General features: G+C 45.1%; 1 protein-coding gene across 1 annotated transcript in view; it reads left to right on the forward strand.

The window, feature by feature from the left end:
• Positions 1-259: 259 nt before the first annotated feature.
• The window catches only part of NAGA (alpha-N-acetylgalactosaminidase), a 52,052-nt gene continuing 32,577 nt past the window's right edge, over positions 260-19,734 (forward strand). Inside the window, exon 1 of the mRNA XM_075317931.1 lies at positions 260-345. The gene's annotated coding sequence lies outside the window, so the exon portion shown is untranslated. The remainder of the gene's footprint in view (positions 346-19,734) is intronic.

Below are 19,734 nucleotides of genomic sequence, written 5' to 3' on the forward strand. Positions count from 1 at the left end.
TATATATATATATATACACACACACACACACACACACACACACACACACACATATATGTATATCTCTTTTCACATGTACAACACCCTGGAATTAGATGTGTTTTAAAATAAAAAAGTAAATAATAGTTAAAAAGAAATCTCTATGGTACCTGGAGCAATGATTGGGTGTCATTGGATAGTATATACAGCAGATGGCAGTAATGACTCACAGAAAGTAATAAAGCTGGAGCTACAAACTGGGAGGAGCTCTGCAGTCTTGTGATCTCTACTCCTAGTTCCTGCTTCCTTCTGCTGAGGTTCAAAATTGTATCCCTGGGACTGGGAGCTGCAGATCTGTGGGCACAGGTTGGTCTTGTTACATACTACACTGGTTATACTGCATCATGTGCTGATTTTGTTACACTGATTGCTGTGCAGGAATATTACCACTTACATGTAATAGTATTTGATGATATTGTCCTACAGGACTGAATATTATACAGAACAGCGCACATGAGCACATATAATAACACTCTGTATTACAGGTTATACAGCTCTGATTTTATTCACTGTGATTGCACAAAGTATTCATGGCAGATCACTGCTCGTGGTAGAGGAAAATGAGAAAGTATGCAGAGCCTTATATCCATGTTAATTATGGCTTTTTTTTTTTTTGCCTTACCCTTTGTTTTCACATTGAGTATTTAAAAATGCTCTGCACCAAAAATTCTCCTTGTGGCAGAAAAACACACCAAAAAAAAAATCACACGTATTTTTGGTGCGTTTTTTTTGTGAAATCTATGCCTTGAAAGGCTACATAATTCAAGGAAAACAAAACACACCAACAACTAACATGCTGCAGATTTTTTTTTCTGCTCCCAAAACTGGAAGGAAAAAAAAAAGCAATGTGCGCACAACACTTACGAATTCACATTCACTTTGCTGGCATAAGGAGAGACCTGCAGATTTGGGCAACAAACTGCACCAAATCTGCATAAAAAAACTCAGCATGCGCCTTCGGCTCTGCACACAGTGCATTTTTTTTTTTCATACTTTTAGGCTATGTGCGCATGTTGCATTTTTTTTTTCCCGCGGAAATGCTGCGTTTAGAACTGCTGCATTTCAGCGCCAAATTGCATGCGTTCAGCTTCCCCAGCAAAGTCTGAGAAAGCCGAAAAATCAATGCACAAAATCTGTACGGAAAAAAAAAGCAGCATGTCACTTCTTTTGTGCGTTGTAGCTGCGTTCTCCCCCAATTGAAATCAATGATCTGGGTCAGAACGCAGCTACATTGCAGTTCGCTGCATTTTTGTTGCGGTCCGCATGCTTTTTTGGGCATACAAAATGCAGGCATTTTTACCTGGAAGTGAGGTCATGAGGTTTCCTGTTGACCTCACTTCCTAGCAAAGTTCAGGAAAGCCGGTGTCTCCAAAGTGCCACCCCCAACCCCCTCCCGAAAATCCAAGATGGCCACGCGCACAGCAGCGCACCGGCGGCCCTACTCCTCTGTCTCTGTCGCATGTGCCATAACACATGCGACAGAAACTGCTCCCCAGGCCCTGCCAGGTCACCCCCTATTCCCCCCCGGTGTCCCCCATACCTGTCGCAGCTCTGATCCCCCGCGGCCCCCTCCTCCTTCACAGCAGACGCCGGTCACATGTGCAGAGTAGCTGACAGCTCAGCTTCCTGCCTTCAGAGACGCTAGCTGCTGCACGGACTCTGCAGCTGTGACCCGGGGAGAGTGGATGCAGATTCTTTGCACCCACTCTCCTCACATGGAGGGTCTGCACTCCTAGAAAATGGGGGACACGTTCCCTGAGCGTGCCCACCATATTCTAGAAGATCCAGAGTCAACGTGGGACGTCCAAAATGGATTACTGCAGACTCGATTTTTTTTTTTTTTTTTTTTTTTTTCCTCAATAATTTGGTGAAAGAGGGAATGTTTTGGGGAGTGTTTTTCAATTTTTTTTTTTTTTTTGTCAATTAGTTATGTCTGGTATCAAATAGACGCCGTGACATCACTAATTGCTGGGCTTGATGCCAGGTGATATTACACATCTGGTATCAACCTCATATATTACCCCGTTTGCCACTGCACCAGGGCAACGGGATGAGTTGGGGCGAAGCGCCAGGATTGGCGCATCTAATGGATGCGCCACTTCTGGGGCGGCTGCGGCCTGCTATTTTTAGGCTGGGAAGAATCCAATAACCATGGCTCTTTCCATGCTGAGAATACCAGACCCCAGCTGTCAGCTTCACCTTGGCTGGTGATCTAATTTGGGGGGACCCCACGTTTTTGGTTTTTTTTTTTAAATTAATTTTTTTTATAAATAAAAAAAAACAAAACAAAACAGCTTGGGGAGCCCTCCAAATTGATCACCAGACAAGATGAAGCTGTCAGCTGTGGTTTGCAGGCTACAGCTGTCTACTTTACCCTAACTGGCTATCAAAAATAGGGGGGCCCTCACGTCATTTTATTTTAATTTTTTTTTTTTTTGGGCTAAATACAAGGCTAGGCAACCTTCAGTGCCACATGGAAGGCACTAAAGGACGCCAGCTTAGAATATGCAGGAGGGTGGGACGTTATATATATGTTTGACATCCATTGACGCATCTTTGGCTGTGTGCCCACAATCGGGGTTTGCAGCGTTTTGGGCGCAGAGTGTTTTCCCTGCGTCCATAGCGCTGCGTTGTGCAGTAGAAGCACAGTGGAAGGATTTTTAGAAATTCCGTGCCCACTGTGCTTCTCTTCTCCGCAGCATAAACTGACCTGCGGTGTGGCTTCCCGAGCCTCAGCATGTCAATTTATGCTGCGGAGAGGAGTGTTCTCTGCAGGTAGAATAGAGCTAAAGTCCACAGCAGCCTGAACCCAAATCGTGGGCATGGGCAGCTGCGTTCTCCCGTGGACAACACTTACATCTCTGCAGGAAGGCTGACACTGTGTACTAGACGCTGCTGTGTCGCTGGATCATGTGGTCAAAAACGCACCTGAAGAGAACGCATGCAAAACGCATGCGTTTATGATGCGTTTTTTTCAAAACGCATTGTTTACAATTGTCCCCTCTGCCAGAGGGTGCGTTTTTTCTGCACTGAAAAAACGCAACGTGCGCACATAGCCTTATCCTTGCAGATTTTAATACTGTAATGAAAAAGCATTCTAGCACAGTCTGAGAATCCTGAAGTGCTGTTCACACGTTGCTTCTTTTTTTTTTTTTTTTTTTTTTTTTTCCTTGCAGATTTTATTGCAAAAAAAGAAGCTGCATGTCAATTTTCCTTTTTTTTATTTTTTTCTTGCATTTTCCCTATTTCAACAGATTTAAAAAAAACAAAACAAAAAATGCATGAAAAGAGGCTGTGCGCACGCTGCGTTTTTTGGGTGCAGTTTTGGTCTCAAAACTGCATGAATTTCATTCCCCCAGCAAAGTCTGAGATTTCATGTTTGCTGTCTGGACATTGCAGGGTTTTTTTTTTTTTTTTGCTGCGTTTTTGTGGTGACCACAATGATGCAGCATGTCAATTCTTTTTGCATTTTTCACCCATTGAATGTAATGGAGAAAAACGCACAAACGCATGCTTTTTGTAATGCGTTTTTGCTGCGGATGCGGTTTTTTTGGGGGCCAAAAACGCTGCATCGTTGTGGTCAGAAAAAAACATTGTGTGCACATAGCGTAACACACTTTTTTTTTTTTTTTTTTTCCTGCCAAAACATGCTTTTTTTTGTGCAGAAAAAAAATCTGTGCATACAGCCTTAGGCTATGTGCACACTCTGCGTTTTTTTTTCCTGACCACAAAGATGCAGCTTTTTTGATCGCATAAAAACGCACCCACAGAAAAATGCATTTAAAAAATGTTTTTTGCGCTTTTTTGATGCATTTTTTGCTGCGTTTTTGTCCAATGCATTCAATGGGTGAAAAATGCAGAAAGAATTGATATGCTGCCTCTATGTGGTCACCACAAAGACACAGCAAAATAAAATAGCTGCAATGTACGCACAGCAATAATGATATCTCATAGACTTTGCTGGGGAAGGAAATGCATGCAGTTTTAAGACCAAAACTGCGCCCAAAAAAAGTGCAAAAACACGGCAAAAAATGCACCATGCGCACAAGGCCTTATTGCAGATTTTTCTGTTCTGCACCAAAATCCAAAGTGTTGGCAGGAAAAATGCAGTGCAAACTACTCGCAGTTTTGATACATTTTCTTACTTTTTCATTTGAATGGGTGATAAAACTTTAAAAGAATTAATATGCTACAGATTTGGAGGGGGAAAAAAAAAGTTTTTATATCTCGAATCTGCAAGGAAAAAATAAGCAGTGTGTTCGACAGAGTTCAGAAATGTGCGACATCCGTTGCATTGCGTTGTGTGACGGATGCGTTGCATATAGTGGCACAACTGATGCGACGGATGCTGCAAAACAATGTAATTCATTGTAGCTTGTTTTCAGCAATTTACTCAACTGAGCATGCGCAGTTGTGTAAAGACGGATCCGTCACAGGAATCTGTCAAATGACAGATTCCGCCACCATAGGCTTCCGTTATAAAAATGACGGACGCCAACGGAATCCAGCACATTGCGTTTTGTTTTTTTTTGGGGGGGTTTGACGCTCTGGGAAGTGCAGAAAAACGCTTCATGCTGCACTCTTTCCGGCCGGTGGAGGCAACGCAGGACCATCAGTCGCAATGCGTCATTCATACAAGTCTAGGGAAAGCAGCGGAATCAATTAACGGATTACGCTGTTTTCCAAAACGGCGGATTGCGACTGAAGGAAAAAAATGCAAGTGTGAAAGTACCCTTAGTCAGGGAAAAAAAGTTTGTTTGAGATTTCTGGAATCTCATAGGTTTTGCTGCTACTGTAAAATGCAGCTTTTAATTTGCATAAAACTCATGAAAAAAAATAAACACAAAACATGCAAACGGCCATGTGTGAACATTAGCCTTAGGCTTGTTTCACACGTCAGTGAAAAACACTGACTGTCTTCACTGACGTGTAAAACACGCACATGTCCCTCCGTGTTCCGTGATCCGTGATTGCATATGGACATTACTCACCTGCCTTCACTGCTGCTGTCCATGGTGCTGATCTCCTCGGCTCTGCAGCATCCACCCACCGCTCTCAGCAGCTACTTCCTGGTCGGGTTTTCCTGCTCTCATGAATATTCACGAGCCAGGCAGAAGCTGCCGAGAGCAGAGGCTGCAGAGCGAATCGCAGGCAAGGTAAGTTGAAAATATTTAATATGTCCGTGATTTTCTTGTACGTGTGTCACTGATCACACACGGATCACACCATAGTGTGGTCCGTCTGTCATCAGTGATGCTAGAAAAAAACTGACTTGTCTCCGTGCAGAATCATGGACACGCGTGTACGATGCACGGAGACACGTGCAGTGAAAAATCACTGATGTGTGAGCAGACCCATTGAGTATAATGGGTCTGCGTATGTCAGTGATTCTGGTACGTTTTAAAAACAGCACAAACGTACCAGAATCAGTGACGTGTGAAAGGGGCCTTTAGAGGTTTTTTTTAGGAGGACTTTAGATCTCCACAAACATCCACATCAAGAACCCTTCCAAATACTTTTCCTATTATTTAGAAAATCCATTTTGACATTTATGAGCTTTTTGAAAGTTTGTCAAGATTTTGAAAACTTCAAGGAAAAAAAGTAAGTGACGTACGGTAACTTACTTGTTTGGAATCTGCTCCGAACTTGATGTCGTCAAGTAAAAGGACTACAAAGCACTGACAGGAAAAAAAAAAACCACTTTGAAATTAGTGTGTGAATTACCTAGACATGGAGTGCTCCTGAAATGGTTTCTCCTAGAAACTAAAAAAAACAAACAAACAACCCTTATCAGATATTTTCATTTCCAAAAAACTTCTGGAATGAAGCGTACAAGATAAAATTGTTTAAGGCTATGTGCACACTTTGCGTTTTTACCTGCGTTTCCCCAGCGTTTTGAGCTGCAGCGTTTTAATGCCAAAAGGCATGCGTTCTGATTTTCAAGCAAAGTCTATGGGGAAATAGGGATTTTTTTTGTGCGCACAATGCAGTTAAACACGCTGCATTTTAGTTGCAGAATTTGTGGAAAAAACAGCGTTTAAAGAAGCAGCATGTCAATTGTTTTTGCCATTTCGGCAGCGTTTTGCTAACATTGAAGTCAATGAGAAGTGTCAAAACGCACAAACATTCAAAATTCTAGCGTTTTACATGCTTTTTTTTTGGTGCAGAATGAAAGCGTTTTTGACCAAATAAACGCATGTGTATTTGTCATTAAAATGAAGTAATGATGTGTGATGGTGATGATGATGATGATGATGATGTGTCTATATATATATATATATATATATATATATATATATATATATATATATATATATATATATATATATATATATATATATAATTAGTCCGACAATTAAATTAATGAAAAACAATATTTTAACGTTATATTAGCCATAAATATTAGATTAAAATTATCATTTTAAGATAAATAGCTTTTTTTTGTTTTTTTTTTTAATTTTGATTATTTTAATCATTTTTTTTTAGACTTTTTTTTCTTAGTGTTTGAATGTTAAAACTTTATTCAGTCGTGTTGTAATGAAAACGCATCTGACTTTTAGCTATGAAAAAGCATGTAAAACGTGGTAAAAACGCATGCGTATTTCCAGTGTTTCTGTGGTCCAAAATAAATTTGCCAAAGACAATTTCTGGCAGAGGATGCATTTGCAACTGCAAGTACATCGACGCAAAGTGCGCACATAGCCTTAGACTCTTCAGTGAAGAGACATAGGCAGCAAAGAAAATCTAAACAATATCCTTGTAATTTGAAGGGAATTTAACCAAAAAAATAAGGCTGTGCTCAGTGTTTTTGTTTTTTTTTTTTTTTTTTATGTGCTTCTTTTTATGTATTGAGATGGGTGGTGAAAAAGCAAAAACAATTGACATGTCGCTTCTTTCTTCAGCAACAAAAAAAGCACTGTGGGCACAGTATGTCACAATTCTCATAGACTTTGCTGGGATGCATTTTCCATGCTTTTTATTGGTGGAAAAAAGCATGAAAGTCTTGTGGGCACAAGGCCTTAACAAAGCACTCTGGAAATTTTTGTTGGCAATCGTGTGTGTATATAGCCTCAGTCAGGTTTCTGATTTTTGTGAATGAGTCCTGTCCTTGGTTTTCATGGAAAGCACTTGTGCCTGTGATAGTCTATGGCACCGTTCACTTGTCCATGACTTTTTGCAGTCTGCGGAGACCTGTACATATAGGTATGTGGAAAAAAATCGGTCGCACTTGGATGACATCCGAGTGTGGTCCAATTTTCACGGACTAAGGAAGGAGAGGGTGGAGAATCTTTTTTTTTTTTTTTTTTTTTTTTTTTTTTCCTCCTTTTTTACTTCACGTATGAAAAATCTGATGACACTCAGACCACAGTTTGATCAAATCCTGATCCAAAAATTCAGTCTGTTTTTCTCGTGGAAATATCGGACATCGGAATGAAGCCTAAGGCCTTGTGCCCACGAGACTTTTTTTCATGTCGTTTTCCTTGCTTTTTTTAACCTATAAAAAGCAAGGAAAATGGATCCCAGCAAAGTCTGAGAATCGTGACGTGCTGTGCCCACAGTGCTTCTTTTTTACTTTTTTTTGTTGCTGAAAAAAGTAGGGACGTGTCAATTGTTTCTGCCTTTTTTTTTTTTTTTTTTTCTCCTGCTTTCTCCCTCCCCCCCCCCCCCCATGTAAATACATAAGCATGAAAAAAGCAGCTTTTTTTGTGCTTCTTTTCATGCTTTTTTTTTTTTTTTTTTTCTCGCTTCGTTTCACGCCTCCTATGTATTGAGATAGGGGGGGAAGCAGAAATAATTGACATGTTGGTTCTTTTTCAGCAACAAAAAAAGCAAGGAAAAAAGCATTGTGAGCATCAGGACGTCCTGATGCTCATAGACTTTGCTTTTGCTGGGATGCATTTTCCTTGCTTTTTATCGGTTAAAAAAAGAATGAAAAAAAGGCATGTGGGGACAATGTGCCCACAGTGCTTTTCTTTTTCAGCACACAAAAGCTTTTTTTTTTTTTTTTTTTTTTTTTTTTGTGCTTCTTTTCATGCATCTTTTCACATATTGAGATAGGGAACAAAAGCAGAAACAATTGACATGTCACTTCTTTTTTTCAGCAACAAAAAAAGCAAGGGAAAAACAAGCACTGTGGGCACAGCACATTATGATTCTCATAGATTTTGTTGATGCAATTTCCTTGATTTTTTTTTTTTTTTTTTTTTATTGGTTAAAAAAAGCAAGGGGGGAAAAAAAGCATGGAAAAAAAAAAACACCTATCTTTTGACTGTTCTCAATGTAGTCTATTAGGTCTAAGCCACACGCCGAGAAAAACAGTGCGAGTGGAGTGCGATAAAACATCGCATTCCCCTCGGACCAATTCTAGCCTGTGTGTCAGCACACATGAGCGATTATTTTCTCAGCCCTAATCGGACCGAGAAAACAATCGCAGCATGCCGCGATTGTAATGCGAGACTTTCTCTCGCACCCATTCAAGTGAATGGGGTGAGAGAAAAATCGCACTGCACTCGCGGTACACCGGTGTACCGCTAGTGCAGTGCGAGAATGGCAATAGCCGGCTACGCAGGAGAGAGGGAGAGAAATCCCTCCCTCCCCTCCTGAGTACCGGCCCGCCCCGCAGATGAGGTCTGCTCGCACGAACGAACCTCAGTTGCAAGGACACATGCATGACACTCAGCTCTGCTATACTGCCAGCACGAGCCAAGTGTCATGCAAGTGGATCGCAGTAGTCCCCGTGTGGCCCCAGCCTTAGACTCAGAATATTAAGAAAGTACCGTAACTGTCGCTCCACTAAGGCAGTGAGACATCCAGCAGGTTACAGGTGCAGTCATGTGAATCTGAACCAGAGTGTTTCCTCAGAGGACTGTGACCGGTGAGTATATCATTACATATACACATGTGACTTCTAACAAAGGGAAAAATAAGAAATATCCCTGGAGAGCTCCTTCTGCTCCTCTCAGTATAGAACATTTTGCTAGTATGCAGAAAGCCCTAAAATCTTTGGAGAAATCCACAAAAGATATAAAATTCACAGCAAATGTGCAGCAACAAAATCAATTCTGCTGCCGAAATACCACAGGTGTGGAGCAGATTTCACCCATTGCAGATCTGTGAAAATCGGCATGCGGTTTTCACGTTTTTTTTTTTTGTTTTGTTTTTTTTTTAGTACAGTTTTATCACAAAGCTGCAAGCAAATCCTTATTCCAGCAAAGTCAATGAGAATATTGAAGTTTTGTGTACTTGCGAAGTATTTTCTCACTTTGGATTTGGTGCAGAAATATATCTGCAGCATGTTAATTCTTTCAGCGTTTTACCACCCCAGAATGCATCAAAAACGCATTGGGAAAAAACACCGAAAATTCATGTTTTTCCTGCCAAGAGATTCAGAAATGGTGCAGAAATTTCTTCAACCTAATACTCAATGTGTGCACATAGACTTAGGCTATGTGCCCACGCTGCAGATTTAGCCGCGGATTTACCGCGGATTTGCCGAAAATCTGCAGCAGCAGCACTTCCAAGCCATTTCAATGGCATTTTGGAAATGCTGTGCCCATGCTGCGGATTTTTCCGCGGCGGATTTGCCGCGGATTTTGATCCGGAAAAATCTGCAGCATGTCAATTATTGTTGCGGATTTTGGTGCGGATTTTTCCCATGCAAGTCAATGCAAGGTGTAAAATCCGCAAGAAATCCGCAGGTCTGTTCCCACAGGCTCTCTTTCCTGCGGATTTGGTGCGGATCTCGCAAACAAATCCGCAGGAAGTGATGTAGGATAGTGCAGGAAGAGGAAGTTTCACCATTTTGTAGTGTAGAGTAGTGGCAGTGTAGTCGTGTTGTGTCCGGACTCTGGATTGCCAGCTAAAAGCAGCTAGTTACAGGCTGCTTGCTTTTAGCTGGCAAAACAGGATCCCAGGTCTTTTTTCACAATTCTTTTTAAAAAAAAAAAAATGTGCTCCGCTGTATTTTCACTGTCCAGCCCGATGCAAGCAAGCAACTGAGGGCTGTGCTTCTCAGCGGGATAAGGCTGAAGCATTCTCTGCCCCTCCCGCTGAGAAAAACAGTCCTCAGCTGCCCCTGAAAATGGCGGCTCCGTTGTGAAGCGCCATTCTCAGGTGCTGTACCGAGGCTCATCCAGCCGCCCTGATGCATTTGGCTGGCTGGGTAATATAACGGAGTTAATGCCAGTTTTCTGCAAACTGGCACTAAGCCCGAGGTTCATAATGTCATGCCTGTGTAGACACAGCCATTATGAACCTCCGTTTGGTAATAAAGAAAAGAAAACACTTTTTGAAAAATTTTATTTGAAATAAAAACACATAAACATCCCTGATTCCCATCTTTATTACTCCCTGAATCCCCCGACGATAATCCATGACAGCTCCGATGTGCACCCGGCTGACCCGGGCACTGGCGTCAGCCGGTCACAGCAGCTGTCAGTGTACGAGATGCTGTGTGAAGCCCTACAGGTGCGGTGCAGCAGGGTATTACCCTTAGGGACTCCACGGGATGGGACGGTCTGGTCACAGGTAGGGAACCTTCGTTTTGGGATTCGTCGTGACGCCACTCTCAGAATTGCGGTCAGTGAGGACCGCCACTGCAGGTTAAGGGATGCCTGGGGCTAATGGTGGGTGCAGTCGGTTGTAATAGCCTCCTGAGAGTAAGGCAAGCCCCAGGTCCCTGTGTATGTGGGTGGGACCACAGGTCGCAGAATGACTCAAACACAGTCCAAGAAGTCTTTTAACGTGTTTACTCACTGTTTGGAGGTCACGGTGAGATGCCCGGGCGGCACTGTGATAACCAGGTGGAACCAGGAATTCCAGGAGGCCGTTCTGAGGGTAGCTGTCCACTCGCCCTCCTTGCACTCTTTCTTTGTTTGGGAGGATCCCTTGCTTGAAGCGTGGTAGGACTCCTCCAGGGAAGCTGTTACTACCCTGCTCCCCTCTCTCTGGCCCGTCTGCCGGCAGCGTGGCCTTGGTGGGATGGCTTCTGGCCCTGTCCCCTTATGGGCCTGGTGATTGCTGCTTGGCTCGAGCTCTGTGTAGTAGTGGTGAGGGCATGAAGTACCCCCACCTGTAGGTTAAGCAGCTCTGGATGATTTGCTGCCTGTACTGGGGATCTGTTTCCCCTTGCGTGCTCGGATACCAGGATCTCCGTACTCAGCCACCCCTCTCTCTGGATGTCTTTCAGGCCGACCCACGGTACCCTTTCTCCCCCGCTTCCAGCTACTGCACTCCTCAGGACCTGGCCGACACCAGAGCCCCCTCTCTGCTTCCTTCCACACCCTTCAACCTCCAGACTCCTTCTCTCCTTCCTCTCTCCTGCTTCCTAGCAACCAGCCTCTGAACACACCCCTAGCTGGGAATTGAAAGTTAACCCCCTACTGGCTACCCAAGGGTCCCTTCTTGTGGTGTGGGAGACCTGGTCACTATGTGTTTGTGTGTGCACCTCATCCTGGCCTTTGGAAATTACCTGGAAGCATTGTCCCCGCATGGGTGCAATACTCTGTGGTGCCTGACCAGGTCAGGGGTGCCACACTGCACAGCTCTCTTCTGTCTGCTGGGACCGGCTGACGTCCGTGCCCGGGTCACATGAGTGCACATCAGAGCCCGGCACATCAGCTGGTCGGTGTGCAGTCAGCTGACCCGCCCGCGCTCGCGAATTAAGTCAGCTGACGATGTGCAGTCATGTGACCCGGGCACGGACGTCAGCCGGTCCCAGCAGCCGTCAGTGTACGAGATGCTGCAAAGCTCTCTTCCGTCTGCTGGGACCGGTTGACGTCCGTGCCTGGGTCAGATGAGTGCACATCGGCCGACTATTCAGCTGTCGATGTGCACTCAGCTGACCCGCCCGCGCTCGCGAATTAAGTCAGCTGACCGGCTGACTTCTGTGCCCGGGTCAGCTGATGCTCTGAAGTCAGCTGACCCGAGCTCAGCTATGAACTGAGCTGACCCGGCCAGTAAGTTCTGCCGCTCCCAGCAGCCGGCAGAGAGCTTTCCTGTGATATTGTCCTGGATTAACCTCTGAGGCTTGGGAGTAATAAAGATGGGAATCAGGGATGTGTGTGTGTGTGTTTCTTTCAATTAAAATTTTTAATAAAGGTGTTGTGTTTTCTTTTTTCCCAAATGGAGGTTCATAATGGCCGTGTCTACACAGGCATGACATTATGAACCTCGGGCTTAGTGCCAGTTTGCAGAAAACTGGCATTAACCCCGTAATATTACCCAGCCAGCCAAATGCATCAGGGCAGCTGGATGAGCCTCGGTACAGCACCTGAGAATGGCGCTTCACAACGGAGCCGCCATTTTCAGGGGCAGCTGAGGACTGTTTTTCTCAGCGGGAGGGGCAGAGAATGCTTCAGCCTTATCCCGCTGAGAAGCACAGCCCCCAGTTGCTCGCTTGCATCGGGCTGGACAGTGAAAATACAGCGGAGCACATTTTTTTTTTTTTAAATAACAGTGAAAGGGAACATGGGACCACATTTTTTGGCTATAAGCTGCGGCCACCAGCACTGGGTTATTATATACAGCCTGTTAGAATGTAAGAGCCCAGTGGTGTTGGCCGCAGCTTTTCTGTATAAGCACACTGTGAGACTGCTAACAAAATGGATAATGGAGAAGAAAGGAGGGTTGGGACAGGAAATGACACAAAGAGACTTTTTTTTGCCTTCAAAACAGTCAAAGCTTTATTCAGAAACACATTAGAGTACAATGGACAAAATCCGCATCAAAATCCGCAACGAAATCCGCGTCAAATCCGCAGCTATGCTAAGGTGCGGATTCTGGGGGAAAGCTGCGGATTTTGAGGCACAAAAATCCGCAGCAACATTCTCTCGTGGACACATAGCCTTAATCATGCTGTAGATGTCAAGGCCACAGCACCTGTAAAATGATGCTGCTGACTTTCTCCGCAGTATGCGAATGAGGTTTCCTAAATTTACAGTGCTGAGACTGGAAAAACAGTAAATTTGCCATCTGTAAAGTCCATTCTGAAAATCTGATGTGAATCCAACTTATATAAACTAAAGGGTTTTGGGTTTGTGGGTTTTTTTTTTTTTTTTTTTTTTTATATAAAGTGGAACCATTCACTAGATTTGTCCCTTATAAGCTGTGGCCACCACCCATAAGGGTTTGTATTATAGAATACTGTATATAAGAGCCCAGGCTGCTCTGTATAACATAAAAAACAGTTTTTATTGTACTCGCCTGCGGGGCGGTCCAGTCCGAAGGTTGTCACTGCTCTTGGTCCGGTGCCTCCCCTCGTCCTACCATTGCCATCCTCTTTCCCAGCTCCGTGTGAATGACATGTCCTATATCATCCATGCAGTCCTCCATTGCGCTCTTTGCTCCGTCATCTACTCAGGTGGATGCAGACTACGTCCGGTCTGTTGCAGTCCATTGCTATGACAGCCAGAGGTTTGTTAAAGAGAACCTGTCAGTTCCTATACACGTTCTGACCTACAAGCAGGGTGATGTGTGGCCTAGAAATCCCTTCCTACCCATCCCAGTGTTGTAATATGAATGTATAAAAAATTTGTTCCCTATGTAAATGATCAGAGGGTCTAGCCCAGAGGTCTCAAACACGCGGCCCCTCAGGCTGCTTCGTGCGGCCTCCAGGCCCGTGCCCCTGTTGACTATCGCGGCATGCGTCTGCCCGCAGCCACTATCTGCGCTTTGTCAGATGAATGTTTTGCTGGCGCTGCGCTCTGAGTCCAGCGCTCTGTACACAAGTATTCCTCCAATGGAAACTGCCTGACCTCAGCTGCGTGCGCAGCGCCGGCAAAACAATAATCTGACACAAATCGCTGCCAGGGACTGCAGCGCCTGCACCAGACACGATAGTCACAGGGGGCACGTGCCTGCAGACAGCAAGAAGCAGAAATGAGGCAGCTGAGGAAACGCGGGACAGGTAAGAATTTTTTTTTTTTTTGTGTGTGTATATTAAGGACGGCACATTAACCCCCTTAGCGACCTATGACTTACTGGGTACATCATGGCTCCCTGGTACTTAAGACCCATGACGTACCCAGTACGTCATGGTGCAAACGCAGCCCCGGTGGCTGCGATCGCTTTGCAAATACCTTAGATTCGGGGAGGAGGGGACCTCTGCCTCACCTCAGGAGGGGTGGTGTTTCCCCCCCACCCCGGACCTACGAAGACTGGGATATTGGCTGAGCGGCGTTCGTCAGCCAATCCCAGCCACTGCAATGTGTCAACCACTGAAAATGGTTGAAACATTGAAATCCAGCCATGATCAGTGCAGCTATAGCGCTATAACACTGATCATTGGCTGGAGCTGGATGACCTCAGTTTCACCCGCCCCCAGCTCTGATTGGAGACACCGGCCTTGTGACCGATCTCTCCAATCACTGTGGATCTGGGGCCGGAGAGCGCTCCCCTCAGCTTCACTCCAGTGTCTGTGGAAGCTGAGGAGAGCGATCGGTAAGTTATAGCTACTGCCCCCTTTCAGCCACCACCACATTACTATAGGATGGGGACAAGGCTGGGGACATTACTATAGGATGGGGACAAGGATGAGCACATAACTAGAAGATGGGGACTAAGATGGGGCACAATACAAGAGGACAAGGATGGGCACATTACAACAAGATGGGGAACATTATTAAAAGATGTTGGCCACTATTAGTTACAAAAAAAGGGCTAAAATGTAAAAAAAAAAAACCCTCAAAACAAGGCATGGCTTTTTTTTTTTTTTACCATCAATTTTTTTTCTCACACTTAAACAATGTGCATATTTCTTATAATAAACAAGTGAAAAATGTTCAAAATCAGTGATCCAAAGGTGTGTTTTATATATATATATATATATATATATATCTCTATCTCCAATAAAAAATGCCCCTTTGTCCTGCAATGAATGCAACACCCCCCCCCCCCCTCCCAATTTATTTTTTTTTCCCCTCTGTGCGGCCCATACACCCAGCCGAGTTTGAGACCCCTGGTCTAGCCTCTTGGGTGGCGCATTGCCCTGTGGGCATTTGCATGCTTTCCGTGTTATCACACCCCTGTGGGCAGGATACCATGGATTTACATGAGCAACATCACAGTCAGCTCCTTGAGATCCCATACGTGTGCTCTTGCCATTCCCGCAGCCTTGTTGTCCGAGTGCTTGCTTGTCAGCTTCAGATGCGCTCTGCGTGTGGTTGGAACCACAGGACTCTTCCGAGCATGCGCATTGTGCGTCTGAAGCAGACAAGCAAGCACCCGGATAACAAGGAGCTGACGGTAACGTTGCTCATGTAAATCCATGGCATCACGCCCACAGGGGCGTGATACCACGGAAAGCATGCAAACGCCCACGGGGTGATGCAATGCCCAGGGGACTAGAAGCTCTGATCCTTTACATAGGGAACACATGAGTTATAAAACTTTTTTTTTTTTTTTTTTATACATTCATATTACATAATATTACAACACAGGGATGGGTAGGAAGGGGTTTCTAGGCCACAAATCACCCTGCTTGTAGGTCAGAATGCATATGGGACCTGATAGGTTCCCTTTAAAGACCTCCATGGTATTTGAATCGTGGTTTTTTTTTTTTGTTGTTTTCCTGATTAACAAATACCGTAATAAAAAAAAAAATCTGCACATGTGGTAGCACTGCATCCATAAAAGTCCAGTATATCAAAATAATTATACATCGTAACCAAAAACAATTTGTAATAAAAATGTAAGAATTTAGTTTTTTTTGCAATTTCATAGTGTATACTCAAAACCCTCATACGTCTGTGTGGAAAGAAAAATAAGTTATGGGTGAGGAAAAAACAAATGGAAATTTGGCTTGGTTGGGAAGTGGTTAAACAGGTTGCCTACTAAAACTAAAGAAATAAAAATCTCATAGTAAAAGACAAAAAAATACAGAAAAAAAAGATGCATGCTGCAAAGATGCTAAATTTTAAAATCCATATTCAATATGGATGAAAGGTAAAGCCCTATTTTATCTCTTAGGAATTTCTGCTAAGGTTTTAAGATCTCAAACTTCCGTGAGCCACACCTTGACCACAGCCGGATTGTGCTCAGTCAACATCCGACAGTGCAGGAGCCAGATTGTGACGAGTAGCTGTATATAGTAGTATGTTTGTGTGTTGGGTTTGACAGCTGAATGGTGAGCTCATCTTACGAAGTCTTGGGGACGAACCTGTAAATCAGGTTTTTCTTTCAAACTGCCATTTTGCCCATGTAAATACTAGAGATGAGCGGACCGGCCGTGGTTCGGCTCAAGTTCGGTTCGCTGAACAGAGGTCTCGTTCGAGTTCGGTTCGGCGAACCGCATAGGAAACAATGGGAGGCAATCACAAACTCATAAAAACACCTAGAAAACACCCTCAAAGGTGTCCAAAAGGTGACAAACAACTCACAACACAAACACATGGGAAGTGACAAGAACAAATTCTCATGCGAAAACAAAACAGCGTAACGAGGAAAAAGAGGACGCGATACAGATATAGGCATGGCATGCCCTTCTAAAATCATGTAAAACACCGCAAGGTGACTCCAAACGGAGTCTCCCTTTTTTCCAAAAATTGGGCCACAAAGACACCCACCCCTTCAGTGGCAGCACTTGTGCCCCAGTTGTACACTTCACAGGTAGATTTGCATCAAGCACATTCAAAAATACGCCATCCTTAACCGTCCCCAGGAGGACACCAGGGTAGGTAGCAAAGTCTTTCCTGATCCCAGCTTTGTTCATCTTGGATCATTTTTAGAAACACTGTAAGCAAGGGTTACTCCAAACGGAGTCTCCCTTTTTTCCAAAAATTGGGCCACAAAGATACCCACCCCTTCATTGGCAGCACTTGTGCCCCTGTTGCAAACAGGATGTTTTGATTTGCGTCAAGCACATTCCAAATCCACAAGCATTTACTCTCCCCAGGATGACACAGTGGTAGTAAATTCCTTGTGGATCCATGACTTGTTCATTTTGATGAACGTTAGTCTGTCCACATTGTCACTGGACAGACGCGTGCACTTATCTGTCAGCACACACCCAGCAGCACTGAAGACACGTTCAGAGACAACGCTGGCAGCTGGACACGACAAAATCTCCAAGGCGTAACTGGAGAGCTCTGGCCATTTTTCAACATTTGAAGCCCAAAATGAGCAAGGCTCCATTTGCAAAGTCATGGCATCGATGTTCATTTGGAGATACTCCTGTATCATCCTCTCCAGCCGTTGACTATGTGTCAGACTTGTTGTGTCTGGTGGCCTTGCAAAGGATGGTCTAAAAAAATTATGAAAAGATTCCATAAAATTGCTGTTACCAGCACCAGATACAGTCCTACTGGTATGGGTAGACTGTTGAAGATGACGAGACCGTCCCATGTTTGTCAAGTTACAACTGGGAGATTCACTCCCTTCACCTGCACGGTTGTTTGGTGGAAAAGCCGAGCTAAGATCGAGTAACAGCTTCTGCTGATATTCCTGCATACGTGCGTCCCTTTCTATGGCTGGAATTATGTCACAAAATTTGGACTTGTACTGGGGATCTAATAGTGTGGCAAGCCAGTAGTCATCATCCCTTCTAATTTTGACAATACGAGGGTCATGTTGGAGGTAGTGCAGCAAGAAGGCGCTCATGTGTCTTGCGCAGCCATGCGGACCAAGTCCACGCTGTGTTTGTGGCATAGAGGTGCTAACCGTTCTTTCTTCTTCTGACATCACCCCCCAACCTCTTTCAACTGAAATTTGACCAAGGTCTCCCTCATCCGCTGAGTCTTCCATGTCCATGGACAGTTCGTCCTCCATTTCTTCATGTTCTCCTGCACCTTCCTCAACATTTCGCCTGCTACCAGGCGCCCTTGTTGATCCCTGTCCCCCATGGTCCCATGCCTGCCGCGTTGGTGATGAACGTCTGGACCTTGGTGATGTTGTCTCTTGCGCATATGAATCCTCCTGTAGTTCCTCCCCTTCCTATTCCGAATAGTGTTTAGCGTGTGCTCCAGCATGTAAATGACTGTAATTGTCATGCTGATAATGGCATTGTCAGCGCTAAACATATTCGTCGCCATGTCGAAACTGTGCAGAGGGGTGCATAGGTCCTTGATCTGAGACCACTCCATCAGGGTGATCTGCCCCACCTCTGCATCTCGTTGGCCCAGGCTATACGTCATGACTTATTGCACCAGGGCTCGACGGTGCTGCCACAGTCGCTGTAACATGGAGAGTCGAATTCCAGCGTGTCGGCACATCGCATTTGAGGCGATGAACCAGCAGGCCGAAATACTTCTGGAGCGATGCAAGTTGCTCAGCAGTGGTGGTTGAACGGTGGAAGTGAGCAGACAGTTTTCGGACCCTGTTCAGAAGGCCATCTAGGCCGGGATAGTGTGTTTAAAAATTGCTGGATAACAAGGTTCAACACATGAGCCATACAAGACACGTGTGTCACCTTGCCCAGGCAAAGGGCCGCACCCAGGTTTGCAGCATTGTCGCACACGGCCTTACCAGGCTGCAGGTTGAGTGGAGACAACCATTTACCAAACTCAGTCTCCAGAGCTGCCCACAACTCAGCCGCTGTGTGACTCTTAGTTCCAAGACATTTCAAGCTAAAGACCGCCTGATGCCGTTGCGCTCTGCTGCCAGCATAGTAATGAGGGGTGCGTGATTCCTTCTGCGCAGTGAGAACGCTGGTGGCCTGACCAGGCAGACTTGGGGCGGAGGTGGAGGACACAGACTAGGTTGAGGAGGCAGAAGCAGTGGCGGAACTTGGACAGACAGAGGATTGACCCACAAGTCGTGGGGACGGCAAGACTTGTGCAGCAGACCCTTCACCATCTATCACCATAGTTACCCAGTGCCCAGTCAGCGACATGTAACGTCCCTGTCCATGCTTACTGGTCCAAGTATCGGTGGTGAAATGCACCCGTTCACACACAGTTTCTCAAGGAAGCGGTGATGTTGTGTGCGACATGCTGGTGTAGCGCAGGCACACCTTTCTTAGAGAAGTAGTGGCGACTGGGCATCTGGTACTGGGGCACAGCGACAGACAGACATAAGGTCTCTAAAATCCTGTGTGTCCACCAGGCGGAAAGGCAGCATTTCGGTAGCCAAGAGCTTACAGAGGGATAAAGTCAACCTCTTAGCTTTGTCATGGGTCGCAGGAAATGGCCTTTTATTTGTCCACATCTGAGGGACAGAGATCTGGCTGCTGTGTGTAGACGGTGTTGAGTAGGGTGTCCCTGGAAAAATGCAGGTTTGTGAGGAAAGTGCAGGCGTAGACATGATGTTGCCTTCATCCAACGTTGATGCTATCGATGTCTGAGAGAGCTGTACACACGCACTTGTTTCCACTTCCAAACCAACTGACGACCTACCAAGCAAACTGCCTGTTGCGGTTACAGTGGTGGAAATTGTGCGTGGAAAACCAGGTGTGACAGCTGTCCCCACAGTCCTAGAAGATGAAGAGCGCGCAGATGCACTGGAAGGGGCAGGCGGTGGATGGTCCGCTCCACTAGGCCGCATTGCAGCACGGTGAGCTTCCCACTGGGATATATGATATTTATTCATGTGGCGATTCATGGAAGAAGTTGTCAAACTGCTGAGGTTTTGCCCTCTACTAAAAGAATCACGACAAATTTTACATATCGCATGATTTGGGCGATCTTTTTCTATGTCCAAAAAGGTCCAGACTAGGCAAGGCTTAGAGGGCATGCTGAGCCCCCCCCCCCTCCCCACCCGACT

This window comes from Anomaloglossus baeobatrachus, chromosome 7 (assembly GCF_048569485.1).
Source record: "Anomaloglossus baeobatrachus isolate aAnoBae1 chromosome 7, aAnoBae1.hap1, whole genome shotgun sequence".
Lineage (NCBI taxonomy): Eukaryota > Metazoa > Chordata > Amphibia > Anura > Aromobatidae > Anomaloglossus > Anomaloglossus baeobatrachus.